The sequence below is a fragment of the Lampris incognitus genome, chromosome 1 (genome assembly GCF_029633865.1).
Source record: "Lampris incognitus isolate fLamInc1 chromosome 1, fLamInc1.hap2, whole genome shotgun sequence".
In the NCBI taxonomy this organism is placed as follows: Eukaryota; Metazoa; Chordata; class Actinopteri; order Lampriformes; family Lampridae; genus Lampris; species Lampris incognitus.
In genome coordinates this window covers 109,927,470-109,946,169 of record NC_079211.1, presented here as the reverse complement: position 1 = coordinate 109,946,169, position 18,700 = coordinate 109,927,470, and the positions used below count along the sequence as shown (strand labels likewise).

General features: G+C 46.8%; 1 protein-coding gene across 1 annotated transcript in view; it reads left to right on the top strand.

Annotated features, from left to right (window-relative positions):
- The first annotated feature begins 347 nt into the window (after positions 1–347).
- taok3a (TAO kinase 3a) overlaps positions 348–18,700 on the top strand; it is a 135,436-nt gene continuing 117,083 nt past the window's right edge. Inside the window, exon 1 of the mRNA XM_056273590.1 lies at positions 348–442. The gene's annotated coding sequence lies outside the window, so the exon portion shown is untranslated. The remainder of the gene's footprint in view (positions 443–18,700) is intronic.

The window sequence follows — 18,700 nt, the reverse complement described above, 5'->3', positions numbered from 1 at the left end:
CGACAGAAATAAGGCGCGGGCTATTTACTATATGCTTTTATATTTCTATTGTGGGAATGATTCGGGGCTGTAGGGCGGAGTGCATATCGCACGTTGCATATTCGCATTTGTCAGTCAGAACATAAAAAAAATACTTGCAAACCATTGTTATTTTGGTATGTGTTTAATGTGAAGCGAGCACATATCGGATCTGTGTTGAGCGTCGATGTTCCGGCGGGGCCTCGCCGCCCGACACACAACTTATTTCCGCCTGTCAAACTAGCTGTCAAACACGGCGAGCGAGGGGCTGGACCGCCGGAGCCGCTTAGTCGGAGAGACGACGCGACTCATTCAGGAAGTCCTGACTGACTGACAGCACTTTGGAAAGTCACCGACGTCTTCAGAGTTGGATTAAATGCCGTTTCCGTGCGCTCGTTTCCCCGCAGCGGAGAGAATTTCGGCGGTAAGTGTTTTTTTTTCTTGTTCCACGATAACAACAATAATGTTTGTTTTGCCCCACGTCGGTGTAGCTTTACTGGCATCGCGCCCTCGGCAGATATGACACTTCCTCTTGGCTCAACGGAGCTAAAAGCTATGTTGAGGCAAAAGCCACAAAGTGTCCCGGTTTGGGTATAGAGAGGATTTCTACATTCAAGTTGTTGTTGTTGTTTTTTTTAAATGACCGCTACACGGCTCGACGTTTCCTCCAGTTAAGTGTGCAGGTGGACAGCTGACGCTAAAAAGGGCAGCTTGTTGTTGGAAACGTTCTGGAGAGGTGATGGGATGGCACGGCAGATAGGTGAAGTGCGTAGATCTGGCTGAACTGCGCAAAGAAGCGTTGACAGGTTGTCCGTTGTCTACACCTGTTTAAATCGACCCGTGGTGGACTGTTTGGTATCCCGGGGTGACGGAGGAGACCTGTTTGTATCTCGGGGTGACGGAGGAGACCTGTTTGTATCTCGGGGTGACGGAGGGGGACCCCGTTTTGTTTCTCGCCAGTATAAGTAGAGCGAATAAGTGACAGAATGGAATAAAAGCGGACAGGAGTGGTGGGGTTCAAGGGGCAAAATACGTTCCGTTAAGGCAACGCAAACTTGGCAGTTTATGCAAGACAACTGCCACGATAACAAGGCTAAGCTCTGTTAGTCCCTTCCATTGCATCACATACAGTGCGTTTGTGTGTGTGTGTGTGTGTGTGTGTGTGTGTGTGTGTGTGTACACGAGGTACGAGCTCTCACCACCTATACTACTCGCTGCCATCTGTGAGAAGCACAATGGCTCATCGAGTTGATAAAAGCGACGTAACGTGTACTACACAGGACCGCGGTGTTTCCTCACACCACCTTCACGGTTCTCGTCTCAATCATCCGGACGTCCATTTCCATCTCCCGAGCGTTTCTTTCTTTAACGCATCTTGAACCACACGGTGTTTTTTCTCTTTTCTCTAACATCTTAGATAAACGCGATTCGCTTGTCTGCGGTAATCATTACGACTGTTGATATTTTAACGCCTCTGAGCAAGGTCCTCTTTTCGTCTTTTCTTTCGTCATATGTATAGAAAAAAAACGCGCTAAGGTACACTACCGTTCAAAAGTTTGGGATCACCCAAACAATTTTGTGTTTTCCATGAAAAGTCACACTTATTCACCACCATATGTTGTGAAATGAATAGAAAATAGAGTCAAGACATTGACAAGGTTAGAAATAATGATTTGTATTTGAAATAAGATTTTTTTTACATCAAACTTTGCTTTCGTCAAAGAATCCTCCATTTGCAGCAATTACAGCATTGCAGACCTTTGGCATTCTAGCTGTTAATTTGTTGAGGTAATCTGGAGAAATTGCACCCCACGCTTCCAGAAGCAGCTCCCACAAGTTGGATTGGTTGGATGGGCACTTCTTGCGTACCATACGGTCAAGCTGCTCCCACAACAGCTCAATGGGGTTCAGATCTGGTGACTGCGCTGGCCACTCCATTACCGATAGAATACCAGCTGCCTGCTTCTGCTCTAAATAGTTCTTGCACAATTTGGAGGTGTGTTTAGGGTCATTGTCCTGTTGTAGGATGAAATTGGCTCCAATCAAGCGCTGTCCACTGGGTATGGCATGGCGTTGCAAAATGGAGTGATAGCCTTCCTTATTCAGAATCCCTTTTACCCTGTACAAATCTCCCACCTTACCAGCACCAAAGCAACCCCAGACCATCACATTACCTCCACCATGCTTAACAGATGGCGTCAGGCATTCTTCCAGCATCTTTTCATTTGTTTTGCGTCTCACAAACGTTCTTCTTTGTGATCCAAACACCTCAAACTTGGATTCATCCGTCCACAACACTTTTTTCCAGTCTTCCTCTGTCCAATGTCTGTGTTCTTTTGCCCATCTTAATCTTTTTCTTTTATTGGTCAGTCTCAGATATGGCTTTTTCTTTGCCACTCTGCCCTGAAGCCCAGAATCCCGCAGCCGCCTCTTCACTGTAGATGTTGACACTGGTGTTTTGCGGGTACTATTTAATGAAGATGCCAGTTGGGGACCTGTGAGGCGTCTGTTTCTCAAACTAGAGACTCTAATGTACTTATCTTCTTGCTCAGTTGTGCAACGCGGCCTCCCACTTCTTTTTCTACTCTGGTTAGAGCCTGTTTGTGCTGTCCTCTGAAGGGAGTAGTACACACCGGTGTAGGAAATCTTCAATTTCTTAGCAATTTCTCGCATGGAATAGCCTTCATTTCTAAGAACAAGAATAGACTGTCGAGTTTCAGATGAAAGTTCTCTTTTTCTGGCCATTTTGAGCGTTTAATTGACCCCACAAATGTGATGCTCCAGAAACTCAATCTGCTCAAAGGAAGGTCAGTTTTGTAGCTTCTGTAACGAGCTAAACTGTTTTCAGATGTGTGAACATGATTGCACAAGGGTTTTCTAATCATCAATTAGCCTTCTGAGCCAATGAGCAAACACATTGTACCATTAGAACACTGGAGTGATAGTTGCTTGAAATGGGCCTCTATACACCTATGTAGATATTGCACCAAAAACCAGACATTTGCAGCTAGAATAGTCATTTACCACGTTAGCAATGTATAGAGTGTATTTCTTTAAAGTTAAGACTAGTTTAAAGTTATCTTCATTGAAAAGTACAGTGCTTTTCCTTCAAAAATATGGACATTTCAATGTGATCCCAAACTTTTGAACGGTAGTGTAGGTTAACACGACGCGCTGGAAATGGCAGCTTTAGATAGCGAGATGAACGCCAAAACCCAAGCTGACCTGACGTGATGACCCCGTTTATACTTGGTTTTAAATGCGTTTTTTTTTTTGCGATCGGATCACAAGTGGGCAGCACTAAATACAAGTGTGAATGACCACTAAAACGTTTTGTGGATCGGTTACTCAAACCACTTACCGAGGTGGTCTGGGACGCATTTGACCACATATCTCTTGTATTGTAAACGCTAATGCGCCCTGATGCGTCCCCGACAGGGGCGTAACCGGAAATACGTCATCGGTGCAGGATGTGGTGGTTGTCTTGGCGAAAGCCATTGCTTTACCAACATTCTTCCTTTTTCACCTTGTCCTGCGCTGTTTTGCAAGTCACAAATTACTTTGTCCTGTCAATCTCAACAGTTGCAATAGTCCGTACATGTATGTTAGTGCTTGAAACATCTTCAAACATTGGCTATTTTTTTCACAGCTAGTCGGCAAATCTGGCGCTTGACTGAGCCCCTTTGACCTTGTAGCGGAAGTGACGTACAGTAACAAAATCTTCTTCCTCGGAGTAACGAAATCTGATCACAAGTGGTCAGCAGGACGCATTTGGAGACGCATGGTAGACACAGTTGTAGACGGCGATGTGTCTCGCGCTACACTTGTGATCCGATCGCCCAAAACGCATTTTTAAAACCAAGTGTAAACGGGGTCGATGTCGCGTGCGTGCGTGTGTGCACGCGCCAACAGACGCGGAGTTGGTACTTCTTTAATTTCTGAAGATTGTCAGGCAGTCTATCCATGACATGTCACGTGTTCTATTCAGATCAGTTTGCTATTATGTTTATAACCATACTGTCTTTTTTAAGTCTACAGTATTGATCCTATACTTAAGTTTTTTGTTGAAAGGGAGCTTCGTTGTTTTCATGCTTATTCCCCGTCTCCCGTTCACCTTTACCATCAGGATCAAGTGTGGTCATCCAGCTCACTAGTCACAGAGGAGATGGACACTAGTCACAGAGGAGATAGACACTAGTTACAGAGGAGGTGGACACTAGTCACAGAGGAGATGGACAGTAGTCACAGAGGAGATGGACAGCGCTCCAGTTCCTCATGGGTGCACTCATCTCACTGGGGTTAATGGTGTATAGGGCAGTTAGGTGTGTAAGTGTGACAGTGTAGATTAATTTTACAGTCTTAAATAAATGTTTAATCCATGGGTGGATAACTGGAACAGATGCCTTTGCATGAGGAAAGGGCAATAGTTGTAGTCTAGAGGTGGGCCAGTCACTACCAAGACAGCCCAGGTTATAGTTACTGATGACCTGCTTTGGAATTTGCGTATGTGTGTTTTGTATAGTCGGAACAATGTTAGATCATTTCATCAGTAAACAACCGCGTTGGCTTCGGATCACTGACTGAACTACAAAAACACACCCGGAGGTCGCGCTGCTCATCAACTCTTGGCCACGTAACTTGCAGACTGTCCTTCTGCATGTAGGACAAATTCTAAAGTCCTTAACCCGCTTTCATCTGTTTGTTAAACCACAGACATATCTTTATGGACTGGCTGGGTCAATGTATGCTACATGATAATAACCTCACCTTCTCCTTGAAGAGAGGCACGGGCAGTGCCGAACAGCGTATTGCTCAAAGTTGCATGTTTTTATGGAGCCACGTAAGAGATTATAAATGCATAGGCCAGGCTTTTACTCATAATGTTGTACAAATCTCTTTATCTATATGTCTCTGTATGTATGTCTGTGTGTGTGTGTGTGAGAGAGAGAGAGCGAGAGAGAGTGCCGATGTATCCACAGGGGTAAGGTCACATCAGCTGCTCTTGACAAGTGGCTGATGCGGTTGTCAGACAAAGCAGGCCGGGTTGGGTAGCAGCTTTAGCCAGTAGACCTGACACCAGATGAAGGGGGTTGGTGAGCCCCGACTACAGACTTACACATAGTCTGTTCTGTAAAGGGCTTTGGATAATCTGGGTGTAAATAAAGTTTTGAGATATAAAGGAGAGAAAGAGATGGGGGGGGCTTTGCGTCTCTCATCACGGCCACTCTTTTTCCCTGTGCACTTTCTGTGCCGTCCTCGTGCGGTGTTCATGATGGTCAGTGATGGTGACCTCCATATGCCTAATGTAGCTCCTGCGTTATAGCTGTTGTGAAGCAATGTAGCGCCTAACACAATGTCTTTTCATTCTCGGATGAATCCTGAATTGTCTAATTTAAGAAGCACCAGAAGGCGCACAGGCCAGTGTGTAGTGTAGAGTGCTGGGGTTTCTTTTAATTAGAACTGATAACCATTTTCAAAGGAGGGTCCCCTCTGCCCAAGCTATTATCCTGCAAGAGATTCTCTCACCAGAGACACACACACACACACACACACCTTGTCCAGGGTCATATGGATGCCAAAGTTAACAGCTTTGTACCCTGACTGCTCTTGAAGAACCGTGGCAGGTCCACCGGCGGTGCCCGTATGACTTATTACTGGCTACCAAGGCCAATGATGAGTTTACTGGCTGTGCTCGTGTTCTGCCCACCATACATTATCTGCGAGACAGACATTCAGATGTAATGACATTTTCAGGAACAGGAATCGGGGACAATTTATTGTCATTTGTTTCATGTAGTACACAAAAGAAACTAAATGCCGTTTCCCCCAGCCCACAGCAGCGTGACACAAAAGACAAAAACACAAATCCCAAATTTCCCAAAACTGACACCACATAAAACAGAGAGAACAAAGCAAAACAACACAGTCCACTCAGTGCAACACACTCCAAAAATTCCACTGTCCAGGAGAGCGAGCACCAGCCAGGATGACCGTCGGAACTGCCAGTCTGCATGGGCTAGCGGTTAGCTAGCCCATGCAGTTAGCTTAGTTAGCTTAGCCTGCCCCGCTTCCGCGCCCTGTCAGACCGCCCTCGGTGCTTCCTCCTCGGGTGCAGCGCCGGTCAGGGCCGTGGTCCCTGGGCCCTCCGGACGCAGCATACTAGGCTCCCCCAGCTGATCCAACAGCAGCTCTCCCAGCCAGACACCTTCGACACACTTCCCCGCACGCCACAAAGCGACACTAAAACACGGTCAACGCTAGGCGAGGCTGCCGCCAGACCGCCCTCAGTGTTATTGGAACTGCTGGTCTGCATGGGCTAGCAGTTAGCTTAGCCTGCCCCGCTTCCGCGTCCTGTCAGATTTTGGTGAAGTTAAAGATTGTTTTTTCTGCAAAAAGGGAGGAAAACAAAGTCTACAGGCTCTATTTTAGCGTTCAAGGCAACCTGTTGAAGGCACCAGTCCCCCCTCCCCCTCCCAAATACAGCTGAAAAATGAAGTCTACTGTTCTCCCATTCCATGTGACAGCAGGCTGACTTCTGAAAAATATATTAGAGAATTGTCAGTTTAGCCGGGCGCTGTGGCACTTTGGAGGTTTATGTCACAGCGGCAGAGCATATCAAATATTAAAGTGCTGCTGTCAGGCTTAATGTTCTGCAGTGATCTGGTTTAGCATGTCTAATACAGGAACGCTGTCTGAGGATGACGAGGAGAATTATGTTTCACCCTGCCACCCCCACGCCCCACCTTCCTCTGAGCTAGAGCCTCATCCTCAAGCAGATGTGCTCATGCGTCCTACTTTTAATGATGATTTTGAAAGACGGCGAACTCTCCGCACTGCCGCAGAGATCCTCCTGGTTGCGTGAAACTGGCGAAGATGAGGAGGACAGACCTACTCCAGATGTTTGGTAACAAGATTACAGTGCAGTTAGTAGTAGCAGCAGCAGTAGTAGCATCCTGTTTAATCAGCCTGTGGTGTCTATCCCAGTGCATAGTCACTACTACATTCACCCGTCATCACACGATAGGTCCTCACCATTTTCCTCATATACCTTATGATTCTGTTATCCTCTTTCAATGTTGTATTGTGTTAATTGTGTAAACACAACATCCATTGTACGTTGTCCGTCTTGGGCGAGAGATCCTTCCTCTGTTGCACTCCCTGAGATTTCTTGCTATTTTTTCTCCCTGTTAAAGGTTTTTTTTTTTTTTTTTTTTTTAGGGAGTTGTTCCTTATCTGATGTCAGGGTCTAAGGACAGGATGTTGTGTTACTGTAAAGCCCCCTGAGGCAAATTCGTAATTTGTGATAATGGGCTATACAAATAAAGTTGACCTGTCACTCTTGTTTTTTTTAATGTCTCCTTCTGGGCCTTGCAGAAGTTTTTGTACCCAGGACCTACTATCCATCCATCCCCATTCATCTATTCTCCCATGTTCCTAAGCATGTAGGCTACTGCTGGTCTTTCTCATAGTGTAATCAGCTGGTACGTTTAGGCCTACGGGCCAGAGGCATGGGCAGAAACGTCTCCATTTGCTGCTGAGCCAGATGGAAACTGTGCATTTGCCAATCTGCGCCATGGTGGGAGTCACCGGGAAGAATGTGAAAACGATCCAGTCACGGCCTAGCAGCTGGCGTGCACCTGAGTCACAGCCTGGGTCTGTTGAACTCCGTCTCTGAAGAGGGGACGCCACGGCTGGCCAGACGTCTCATCAGCGCATGACTCCTCTGTGAGTGTGCTGCCTCTGCTGTTCATCTGCCCGTTCACCTCCTTGCACTCGAAGGAATGCTCAGCATCCGACCCAACGGATTACTCTCGAGACTCTGAGCTTTTGGTAGGTAGTGCTAGGGCGCAGCTGTCACTGAGTGCACAAACTATTTGTTGGTGTTAAGAAATATTTTATTGCGGTGTTCTAAACATAGGCTGGTGTCCGCATGCACATGTCAAAGTATATGAAAGCACATGGAAGGCTAATGATGTTTTTGACAGGATTTTAGCCGGCATGGCATCTGGCATAAAATTGTTTAACTTGCACATATTTGTGTGTTATAGACCTAAATGGAGTACAGATTGGTTGTGGAGCATGCCACGGCATCTTGTGCAATACATGGACTGCTCTCCTCCTCCTTATTGTTTTCGTCAAACATACTAAAACCTTGGCAAGTCAGCCTCCGTGCAACTTAATTACAGCCCCATGTTAGAAACGCGCCTCCAGTCCTCTGGCAAAGTTGCAGCTGTGACCATGACTCGGCCCCTCCTTCTCCACCCTCCAACCCCCATTGTGTCCGGCTACATCTGTCTCCAGCTCCGCTGTGAAGCTGCAAGCTCCCGCATCCCGCCCCCACCCCCACCCCCTTTCATGACTAGGCCGCCGCTGAGGCTCGGTGGAGTTTATGTGCGACCGTCATCGTCACATGGAGAGACATCACCATGGCTGACGGCTGACTTATTTCATCTCTCCCCACCCCCCACGGGTCGTGGGGCTTAATTTAGCTCGGCAGAGCGAGGGAGAGGGTTTAGGCGGCAGTATTTTTAGAGCCACATGTTCTGCTGTAATAAGGGGCCATTTTAAAAATTGAGAGTCGTGTCATTGTTTCCCAGTTCGCCTCCGTTGTGTCGAGTCCCCCCCCCCCCCGGTATGTGCGTCCTGCTGAGCAGCTACAGTATGGGCCGCCGGCCCAGTGGAGTGAGGGCATGTCAGCGTGGCTTATGGTGCGTGACTGTGATGGACACGTTTGCTGATGTGAGTGGGTGAGTGAGGTAATACACTGTGCCACTGTGATCTATTTTTGGGTGCTTCCTCCGCCTGCCCAAAAGCGCTTGTGTGTCTCACAGCTTTACATGACAGCGGGTTTCTGCTCACTGGTTCTAGACCATGTTGCCGGGCCTGTTTTTCATTTCCTTTAAGTGTCGTCGTGATGCATAATTCACCGGTGCGTCGGTCGAGCCTTTGCTTGGTGGTCTACCGGGCACTGTGGGCCCGAGGTGGTGTTACCACTGACAACCATCTATCCCTCTGCTTTCCTGGGTGACGTCATGCTTTTTAAGGTGATGTCACCTTTCTGCTTTGGCGAGAATGGCGAAAAGCCTATCTGGTCCCACTGCCTTGGGACCTGACGTAAACGCTCAGTAACTCTTTAGCCGTTGGACTCGCAGTGTGTGTTGAAAACCCACCCCACCCTCAGTCCCCAAGAGAAAACTAGGCCTCTGCCCAAGCCATGCTCAGCTGTAAATCTCTGGCTGGATAGCCTCCATTGGGTCAAGTGGAGATTTGCCTCTGATGAATCTGGGGGAGATTTTGTTGCGCTCTTGCTAGCCAGAAGCAAATCAGACTAAATGTGATTTTCGCGTTTCTTTGAAACATTTTCTTGTTTCCCTTTCGTTCATACGCTTCTCATCATTGTTGTGGCTGACTTAGCAGGAAACATGCCAACGTATGCGCCCCCCCCCTTACCCCCGCATTGATGACATCATCAAGGCCAGCATACCAAGAAGTTGAATGGTCTCTGCTGAAGCGGTTGGGCTGCAGTTACAATAACTGACGTGATGGACTTCACCATCCTCTGATCACTGCTTCCTGTCAGCCGAGCTTCACAGTGGACTGGTGGCAAGTGGCACTCTGTATTTTCTGGTGAACACTGCACTTCCTGGTGAGGACAGCAGAGTGGCAGAGAGAGAGAGAGAGAGAGAGAGAGCCAAAGGAAGTATTTCTGTTGTCCTCTTCTTGCTTAATAGCCCATACTGGGAAGGTTTTGTGTGCCTTTGTGGAAGCGGGGAGCCTGAGGTCAAAGTGAACAATCATCCAATTAAACTGTGACTGGCAGAAGACTGTGCCAGCCTCGCCCCCTTTCCTTCTCCCCTCCTGTCGTCACTCGTCCCTCATCGCCTCTTCCCCTACACACACACACACACACACACACACACACACACACATAGACACACACAAACAAACAAACCAGATGTTAGTCCATGGGCCAGAGCCCAAAATTTCCTATTTCGGTACACTCAAGGTGGCAAAACTTACTTATAATTTTTGAAAGGATCCATGTCTGTAGATGATATTTTGGTATGATAACCATTCCTGAGTGGCAGCTGTATCACAGTTATCAGCTCATGAAGTTAACCACCCGCTAAACTAAATTGCATTTTAGACGCTGGTGCATATCCTGTTTTAGCCTCATGGTCAGGACATTTTTCAATGTTCTATAATATTGTCTTTGGTATCATTTTAAAGGGGACCTTCTTAGCTTTCATTCAAGCCCTGTTGTGGATATTTCTCACAAATATAGAGGTCACTTGAGCTCTTCAACCCGTCAATAACACACATCTTTCTGCAATGTTCGCCTAAACTATATACTTTCTTTTAGCCCTGTGGCATCTAGGAATATCAGGGACACAAAACACAAAAACTGGAATACTCACAGGACTGTAAAGATTCAGGAAATGTATAATATACCCATACTATTTCATTGTGTGAGGTGATTGTGAACCTTAAATTAGAAGGGCACTATTACTAAGAAACTAACTAGACCAAAGCCAGTTAGTCCATGGGTCAGACCAGATATCGATATCACCCAAGGTGACACAACTTCACTGGTGCCATTTTATTTGGTACACTAACAGAAGTAAAATAATACATGATTACCTTTCCAAATGAGCAGCTATTTCATTTTTCTTTCAGGAAACCTGTTTCTGTGCCTCTCACGATTGTGTATTTGCCCAGATTTTTACAAATATAGCATTTCAACACCCCTGGTACTGATTAGCCTAGCTTAAACTCTGGGACAGTTCTTAGTTGGCCAACAACCAAGGATAACCAGTACTGTGTACTTCCATTCATTGTGCTAAGCTAGGCTAACGTGCAGCCAGATAGCTTTCTACTAAACACATATAGAGGAAACTGGTATCTATCTTCTTGTCTCACTCTGGAGAAGATTGTAAGCTAATTTCCCACAATGTTAGCATGTTCTTTTAATGTATATGTTAATATGATTAGTTAAAGTGGCTACGAGGAACTTTCATCTTGTGTTGATTTTAGCGGCCTCATGTGGATAAAATACAGCTGTTGCATAGCAACTAGGTAATGTCTCTATTTGTGGCTATGTAAGATAAATAATGGTAATATGACGCTGGTGAAGCAAACTAAACTTTGTTTTAGTAGTGTTCATACACCTAAGTTACATGTATTTGTTTGTATGTGGCAGGTGAAAACTGACTGAATATGGCCACTGGTGAACAAGCAAGTTTTTACCCAATACCAAAGCGCCCACGGGTGGAGTGCATTATCCACTGTTCTGATGATACAGATAAGCTGGTTTCACTACAAAGTGTCGACTCATGGAGAACTCTGCTCAGGGCAGCTCAGATACGAAATCATGCACCAGTTTTGAAACTGGCAAAAGACATTGCTGAGGGACAGATTCCAGCAATCTACTACCACAGAAAGTGTCGCAGTATCTTCACTATGAAGCAAATTCTTGATGGCCTCCTTGCAAAAGAAAAGAAAAGTTGTGTCTCTGCTGAAGAGAAACAATCTAAGAGAGTAGCTCGACATGCTCCAAGTACATCTAGGACTTATGATGCAGAGTGCATATTTTGTCAGAAAAACAGCAAATATTCCAAGAGACAGAATACGAGAGAAGTACTGGTGCAGTGTCGAGAACTGCGAGCTGATGCAAAGATCAGGAGTGCAGCCACAAAGAAAAGGGACAGCAGAATACTTGCCATTGTGAGTAGAGACCTTGTAGCAGCTGAAGGGCACTACCACAGGTCATGCTATAGACTTTACACCAAAGAAGAGGTTTCCAAAGGAGAGGTTGCCAGCAATGAAGATGATGATGCTGCAGCCCAGTATGAAGCTGCTGTGAATAAGGCATACAATGAGCTGTTCCTCTTCATCAGGATGGAGCTTTTTGGCAATCCTCAAGTGATGACAATGACTGATCTCTCTTCTAGACTGGTAGCTTCAATGAACTCCCAAGGCATTGCCCAAGTCAAGGAATCAACCAAGAAGCACATAAGGCGAAACCTGGAGAGTGAGTTTGCTGGAGCCTTGCAGATATTCCCTGATGAGAAAGGAAAATTCTTCCTCTATCCCGATAACTTGTCCATGAGGGAACTTGCCAAAGAAAATCAGTCTCTCAAAAGGGAGCTGCAGACCCTGAAAAGTGTCAGTGCACAAGATGTTATAGCCAAAGCAGCCATCAAATTGAGAGCAGACATTAAAAGTCAAGATGTTCCTCAAACCTGGCCGCCTGAAGTCAAACCAGAAGCAGAATGTCCTACCATTCCAGAGTCGCTCATTATCTTCCTGTACTCTCTACTCACAGGCTCAAATGATCCTGATCATGCATCCCAGAGAGTGCAGTGCCTTCTGCAGTCATTTGGCCATGACATAGTATATGCAGTGACATGTGGAAATACCAAGCCTTCCAAGCACATTGTTCTGCCATTCAGTGTCAAATTGTTGACAGGAAATGTAGAGTTGATAAACATCCTCAACCGACTTGGTCACAGTGTGTCCTATTCACAGATGGAAGAGATCAACACTGCCCTGTGTCTCCAGAAACTCTCATCATCAGGGAGTGGCATTGCCCTTCCAGCTAACATCCATCCTGGCATATTCACAACTTTAGCCAGGGACAATATCGACCGTCTTGAAGAAACTGTCAGTGGTGAGGGAACATCTCACAGAGTCAATGGGATTGCTGTGCAAGCAAAGCCAGTCAACCCACTTCCTGTCCAACCCATGCCCACTGTTCCCAAAACAAAGAAGGGAAGCATTGATGGACCCCCACCAATGTTACCAACTTACAATGCTGGACAACGGGTAGGGCCACCACAAAGCAAAAAGTCAGATGCCGATACTGCAGCCAATACTAAGCTTGCCAGAGAGAAAAACCTTCTTTGGGTCCTAGCACGCATGCCCCAACAAGAAGAACAGTCAGTCAGCAGCTGGACAGGCTTCCTGACTCGAGGAGAGATGACGGTCATCCCCGACAATATAGGCTATCTGCCTACCATCAATGCTCCAGCGACACAAATGTCTACTGTCAACGAGGTGCTTAACCAGTCACTGAGCATCATGCAGTGCTTAGGCCTGAGGAAGATTATCTGTGTCTTTGACCAAGCCCTGTATGCGAAGGCTGTCGAGATCACATGGAAACACCATGACAAGTTCCATGATATCATCGTTAGGCTTGGGGTATTCCACACCATCTGCACACTGCTGGCAATAATAGGAAAGCGTTTCCAAGATGCTGGACTCAAAGACCTCTGCATTGAGTCTGGCATGATTGCAGAAGGCTCAATTGCTGGTGTTATGGATGGCCGCAAGTACAACAGGGCAGTGCGACTACACAAGCTCCTGTATGAGGCTCTCATGCGACTGACCTTGAATGGTTTCCTGTCCTGGTTGGAAGAAACTCACAGGAATGACATGGTTCACCTGAATGAGACACTGAAGACCATTGACAGCCTTGGGAAAGAAGTCTCACAACATGCTTTGAAGGAGGTCCTCGAGAACAGCTCTTGTACACGCATCATGGATCTATTTGAAGTCTACCGTGAGCTCCTTAGAGGTGGAAACGGCAGCCTCTCGAACTTCTGGATGTCCTATTTGGACATGGTTGAAATCTTGTTGGGGCTCATCCGAGCATCCAGAGAGGGAGACTGGATGCTACACTTGGCTAGCATTCGAGCAATGATCCCATGGTGCTTTGCTTATGACAGGATGAATTATGCACGCTACCTCCCCTACTACTACGTCCAGATGTCTGAGCTGCCCATCACACACCCAGATGTGTACACAGAATTCATGGAAGGAGGCTTCTCAGTCCAACTGGGCTCCACCAATCCCTTTGGCCGAATCCCTGTTGACCAAGCTATAGAAGAAACGGTGAACAAAGACACCCAAACAGCTGGAGGGACAAAGGGATTCAGCTTGAAGCCAGGAGCTGTGACCAAATATTATCTCACAGCTGAGTATAGAAGCATGTACCTCAGACAGCTGAGAGACCTGACAGGTCAAGGCAGGTGCAAATGGTCTCATCCAGATCTACAGAGTCCAAGGATCAAGAGAGATGAAGCAGATGTCCAGTCTCTCATGGACCTTATGGAGAATAACTGGCTCAATCCTATGTCCCCTGATGAGATTGATTTGGTTAGCCTCTCCACTGGCAACATGGCTCCACCTGATGTGACCATAGATCTCTTGAGAGCTCTTGAGAAAGGAGAAGAGGCCTACCAAGCATTCCAGCAAACAAGGTTAGATGCAGACCCACCACCTGGGAAATTCCACGACAAGATGACCAAGCAAAGTCTGAAAACATTCTCCAATGTCAGAACAAAACAAGCTCATGGAAAGAAAGCACAGGATGTGGTTCTGAAGGCAGATAGAAACCTTTTCAGTCACATGATCCTGGTGGCTGAAAGCAGGAAGGTGAATCTGAAGGATGTCCTTGCCTACCCATTGGGCCCACTACCATGGGCACTGGCAAATGCTGATGGGTCCTTACGAAAAACAAACAAGGCTGCACTTGCCAGAGAGCTTGAAAAGAATGTATCTCCTGCAGAAGACATCCCAATCCCATCTACTTCCATCATTGATGGGATGAGCCTGGTCCAAAAAATGAATGGCAACAACAAAACCTTTGCACAGGTGGCAGAGTCAGCCTTGACCCAGGTCCTCCATGAGGGAGCACAGAGTGGGAGGATTGATGTTGTTTTTGATGTCTATCACCAGACTTCGATCAAAGATGCTGACCGACTGAACCGGGGTGGAGACATCACTCTCCAGTACAAGAATCTTGCAGGGGGACACCACGTCCAGCAGTGGAGAAAATTTCTGTGCAGTTCCTCCAACAAGACCAGTCTCATCAAGTTTCTGGTGGAAGAGTGGAAACTCCCACGATACAGAGCTATGCTGCATGGCAAGGTGTTGTACATGACCTGTGAGGAAACCTGCTACAAGTTGACAGAAGATGGGTGTGAGGAAGCAGCAGAACTGCACTCCACACATGAAGAAGCTGACACCCGTCTGCTCCTGCATGCATTGCATGCAGCAAATGCGGGCTCAAAGTCAGTTATCATCACAGCTGAGGACACTGATGTCATGGTGCTTTGTCTTGGCTTCCAGAAGGACATCACCTGTCCCATCTACCAGAAGTGTGGGACTCAGAACCGCACACGGTTTGTCGACATCACCAAACTGGCAAGTTCACTTGGAGACAGCATCTGTGACAGCCTAATTGGCTTACATGCCTTCACAGGCTGCGACACTGTCAGTGCATTCGCTGGTCGAGGGAAGCTGAATGCCCTGAAGATAGTGAGAAAGCACACTTCCTGCCAAGAGACTTTTAGTCAACTGGGACAGACATGGAATGTGAGTGATGAGCTGTTCCAGAAAATTGAGCAGTTCACCTGTCGGATGTATGTTGCTAATAGCAGCACTGCTGAGGTGAACAAACTGTGTTACCAGCTCTTCTGCACCAAAAGGGGAGAGGTTGAGTCCAGCCAGCTGCCACCATGTAGAGACTGTCTCTTTATGCATGTTCAACGAGCCAACTATCAGGCAGCAATATGGAAGTGCTGTCTGCAGGCTAACCCTGTGGTGCCAAGCCCTACTGAGTATGGATGGACAGACGATGAAGGCAAGCTGGCCATTTACTGGATGCGCTCCCCACCTGCACCAGATGTGGTCTTGGAAATGCTAACATGCAAGTGTGTGTATTCATGCAAAATGCCAAGCTGCATGTGCCTGTCAAATGGACTTCCATGCACAGACATGTGCAGGTTACAGACCTGCAGTAACCAAAAACAGCAGGATGGTCCAGAACTGGACTTTGAACTTGGGGAGTCAGATGATGAGAGAAACGAGCAGTTTGATGAATGACAGTGTGATGATTCTGATGGTATTACTGTGGTAGTAGTCTATTGATGCACAGGATGTTGATTCTGGACTTGGTTACCCAGAGCTTGATAACAATAATGTAGCCATATTCACATATACCCATTACCCTACCCATTACCATTACATATACCCACTAATGATATGGGATTACATGTATCATTGACTAAGTATATGTAAATGTCAATGTTGTTTAAAATATTAAAATAGTTCATTACCTCACTATGGTATTCCTTTTTATCATGTATTTTGATTGTGTATTTAAACAAATGTATAGAGACCAGTTTGTGACCTAACTGGCTTTGGTCTAGTTCTCATTTAAGGCTCACAATCACCTCACACAATGAAATAGTATGGGTATATTATACATTTTCTGAATCTTTACAGTCCTGTGAGTATTCCAGTTTTTGTGTTTTGTGTCCCTGATATTCCTAGATGCCACAGGGCTAAAAGAAAGTATATAGTTTAGGCGAAAATTGCAGAAAGATGTGTGTTATTGACGGGTTGAAGAGCTCAAGTGACCTCTATATTTGTGAGAAATATCCACAACAGGGCTTGAATGAAAGCTAAGAAGGTCCCCTTTAAAATGATACCAAAGACAATATTATAGAACATTGAAAAATGTCCTGACCATGAGGCTAAACCAGGATATGCACCAGCGTCTAAAATGCAATTTAGTTTAGCGGGTGGTTAACTTCATGAGCTGATAACTGTGATACAGCTGCCACTCAGGAATGGTTATCATACCAAAATATCATCTACAGACATGGATCCTTTCAAAAATTATAAGTAAGTTTTGCCACCTTGAGTGTACCGAAATATCGTCTGGCCCATGGACTATGTGCAGTAGTGCGGAAGCCAAAGGGGGCCCTTGAACCCTACGATGATTGCAGGGATAACTGTAGTCTGAAAGGACAAACAAGCAAATGGTTAGGACACGCTCACTCACTCATCACCTTTCCATTGACAGCGGCCTGCATGAGCCTTCTCCAGCTATTGTTCCCTGGTGGTCATGAGGTCATGTCGAAGAAGGAAGGGGGTCGGGCAAGTCAGAGGGAGGAGGAAACATGCCTGTATTACAGTCAGGTTAAGTGTCCGGGCAAAATTACTGTTCTTACCAGTAACCGTGGCCTGGCTTTTTACTCGCTTATTTATTTATTTTTTGGATGTTTCCCCCCTTTTTTTCTGCCCAGTTGTTCCTGGCCAATCAACCTGCTCCCTGAGCCGTCCTGGTCGCTGCTCCTGCCTCCTCCGATACACGTGGAGTCGCCAGCCGCTTCTTTTCACCTGAGAGTGAGGAGTTTCGCCAGGGGGACGTAGCATGTGGGAGGGTCACGCTATTCCCCCCAGTTCCCCCTCCCCCCTGAACAGGCGCCCCGACCGGCCAGAGGAGGCGCCAGTGCAGCGACCAGGACACATACCCGCATCCAGCTTCCCATCCACAGACACGGCCGATTGTGGGATGCCCAACCAAGCTGGAGTTAACACGGGGATTCGATCCAGCGATTCCCCTATTGGTAGGCAACAGAATAGACCACCACGCTGCCCGGACGTCCCTTAATTGTTTGTTTAAGACAATAGCTCATCCCTGAATTTCTTGAATATCTATAAAATAGATTTGTCATTTTAATGATTAAGGTCATGTAGGGCTTTTCCCTGGGAACAATTATATACGGCACAATGGCACATTGTTTTTACATCTTCTCCATAGCGGCAAAATGTAGAGCAATAACACAGGTAGTTACAAGTTTAAGGAGGAGGCATTGAATTGAATCCTAAATAGCTGTTAATCAGGTTGGTCCATGTATTGCTGCGTGGTAATCCATTACATTTGCTGCATGCCATGGCAGCGTCAGTGATCCGGACATCATCAACTTTTATCAAAAAGAATAGAAAAGATATGAATGGAGAGAGGTGAAGACTTCCCGTGATAGAGTTCATAATAAGATCCATCCATCCATTATCCACGCTGCTTATCCCAATCGGGGTCGTGGGGATGCTGGGGCCTCTTCCAGCAGTCATTGTGGTGGCAGGCAGGGGGACGCTCTGGACAGGTCGCCAGGCCATCACAGGGCCCACACACACACACACGCACACATGCACCTAGGGACAATTTAGTATGGCTGGTTCACCTGACCTACAGGTCTTTGGACTGTGGGAGGAAACCGGAGCACCCGGAGGAAACCCAGGTAGACACGGAGAGAACATGCAAACTCCACACAGAGGATGACCCGGGATGACCCCCAAGGTTGGACTACCCCGGGGCTCGAACCCAGGACCTTCTTGCTGTGAGGCGACCGCGCTAACCACTGCGCCACTGTACCACCCTCATAAAAAGATTATAAGTCATAATAATAATGAAAGAATGTTAGACAACTTAGTTAGACCTTATACGTTTTTTTTTTTTTTTTTTTTGTCCCCCCCCCCCCCCCTTTCTCTCCCAGTTGTATCCGGCCAATAACGCCACTCTTCTGAGCCGTTCCGGTCTCTGCTCCACCCCCTCTGTTGATCCGGGGAGGGCTGCAGACTACCATGTGCTTCCTCCGATACATGTGAAGTCGCCAGCCGCTTCTTTTCACCTGACAGTGAGGAGTTTCACCAGGGGGATGTAGCACGTGGGAGGATCACGCTAATCCCCCCAGTTCTCCCTCTCCCCCGAACAGCGCCCCGACTGACCAGAGGAGGCGCTATTGCAGCGACCAGAACACATACCCACATCCAGCTTCCCACACGCAGACACGGCCAATTGTGTCTGCAGGAATGCCCGACCAAGCCGGAG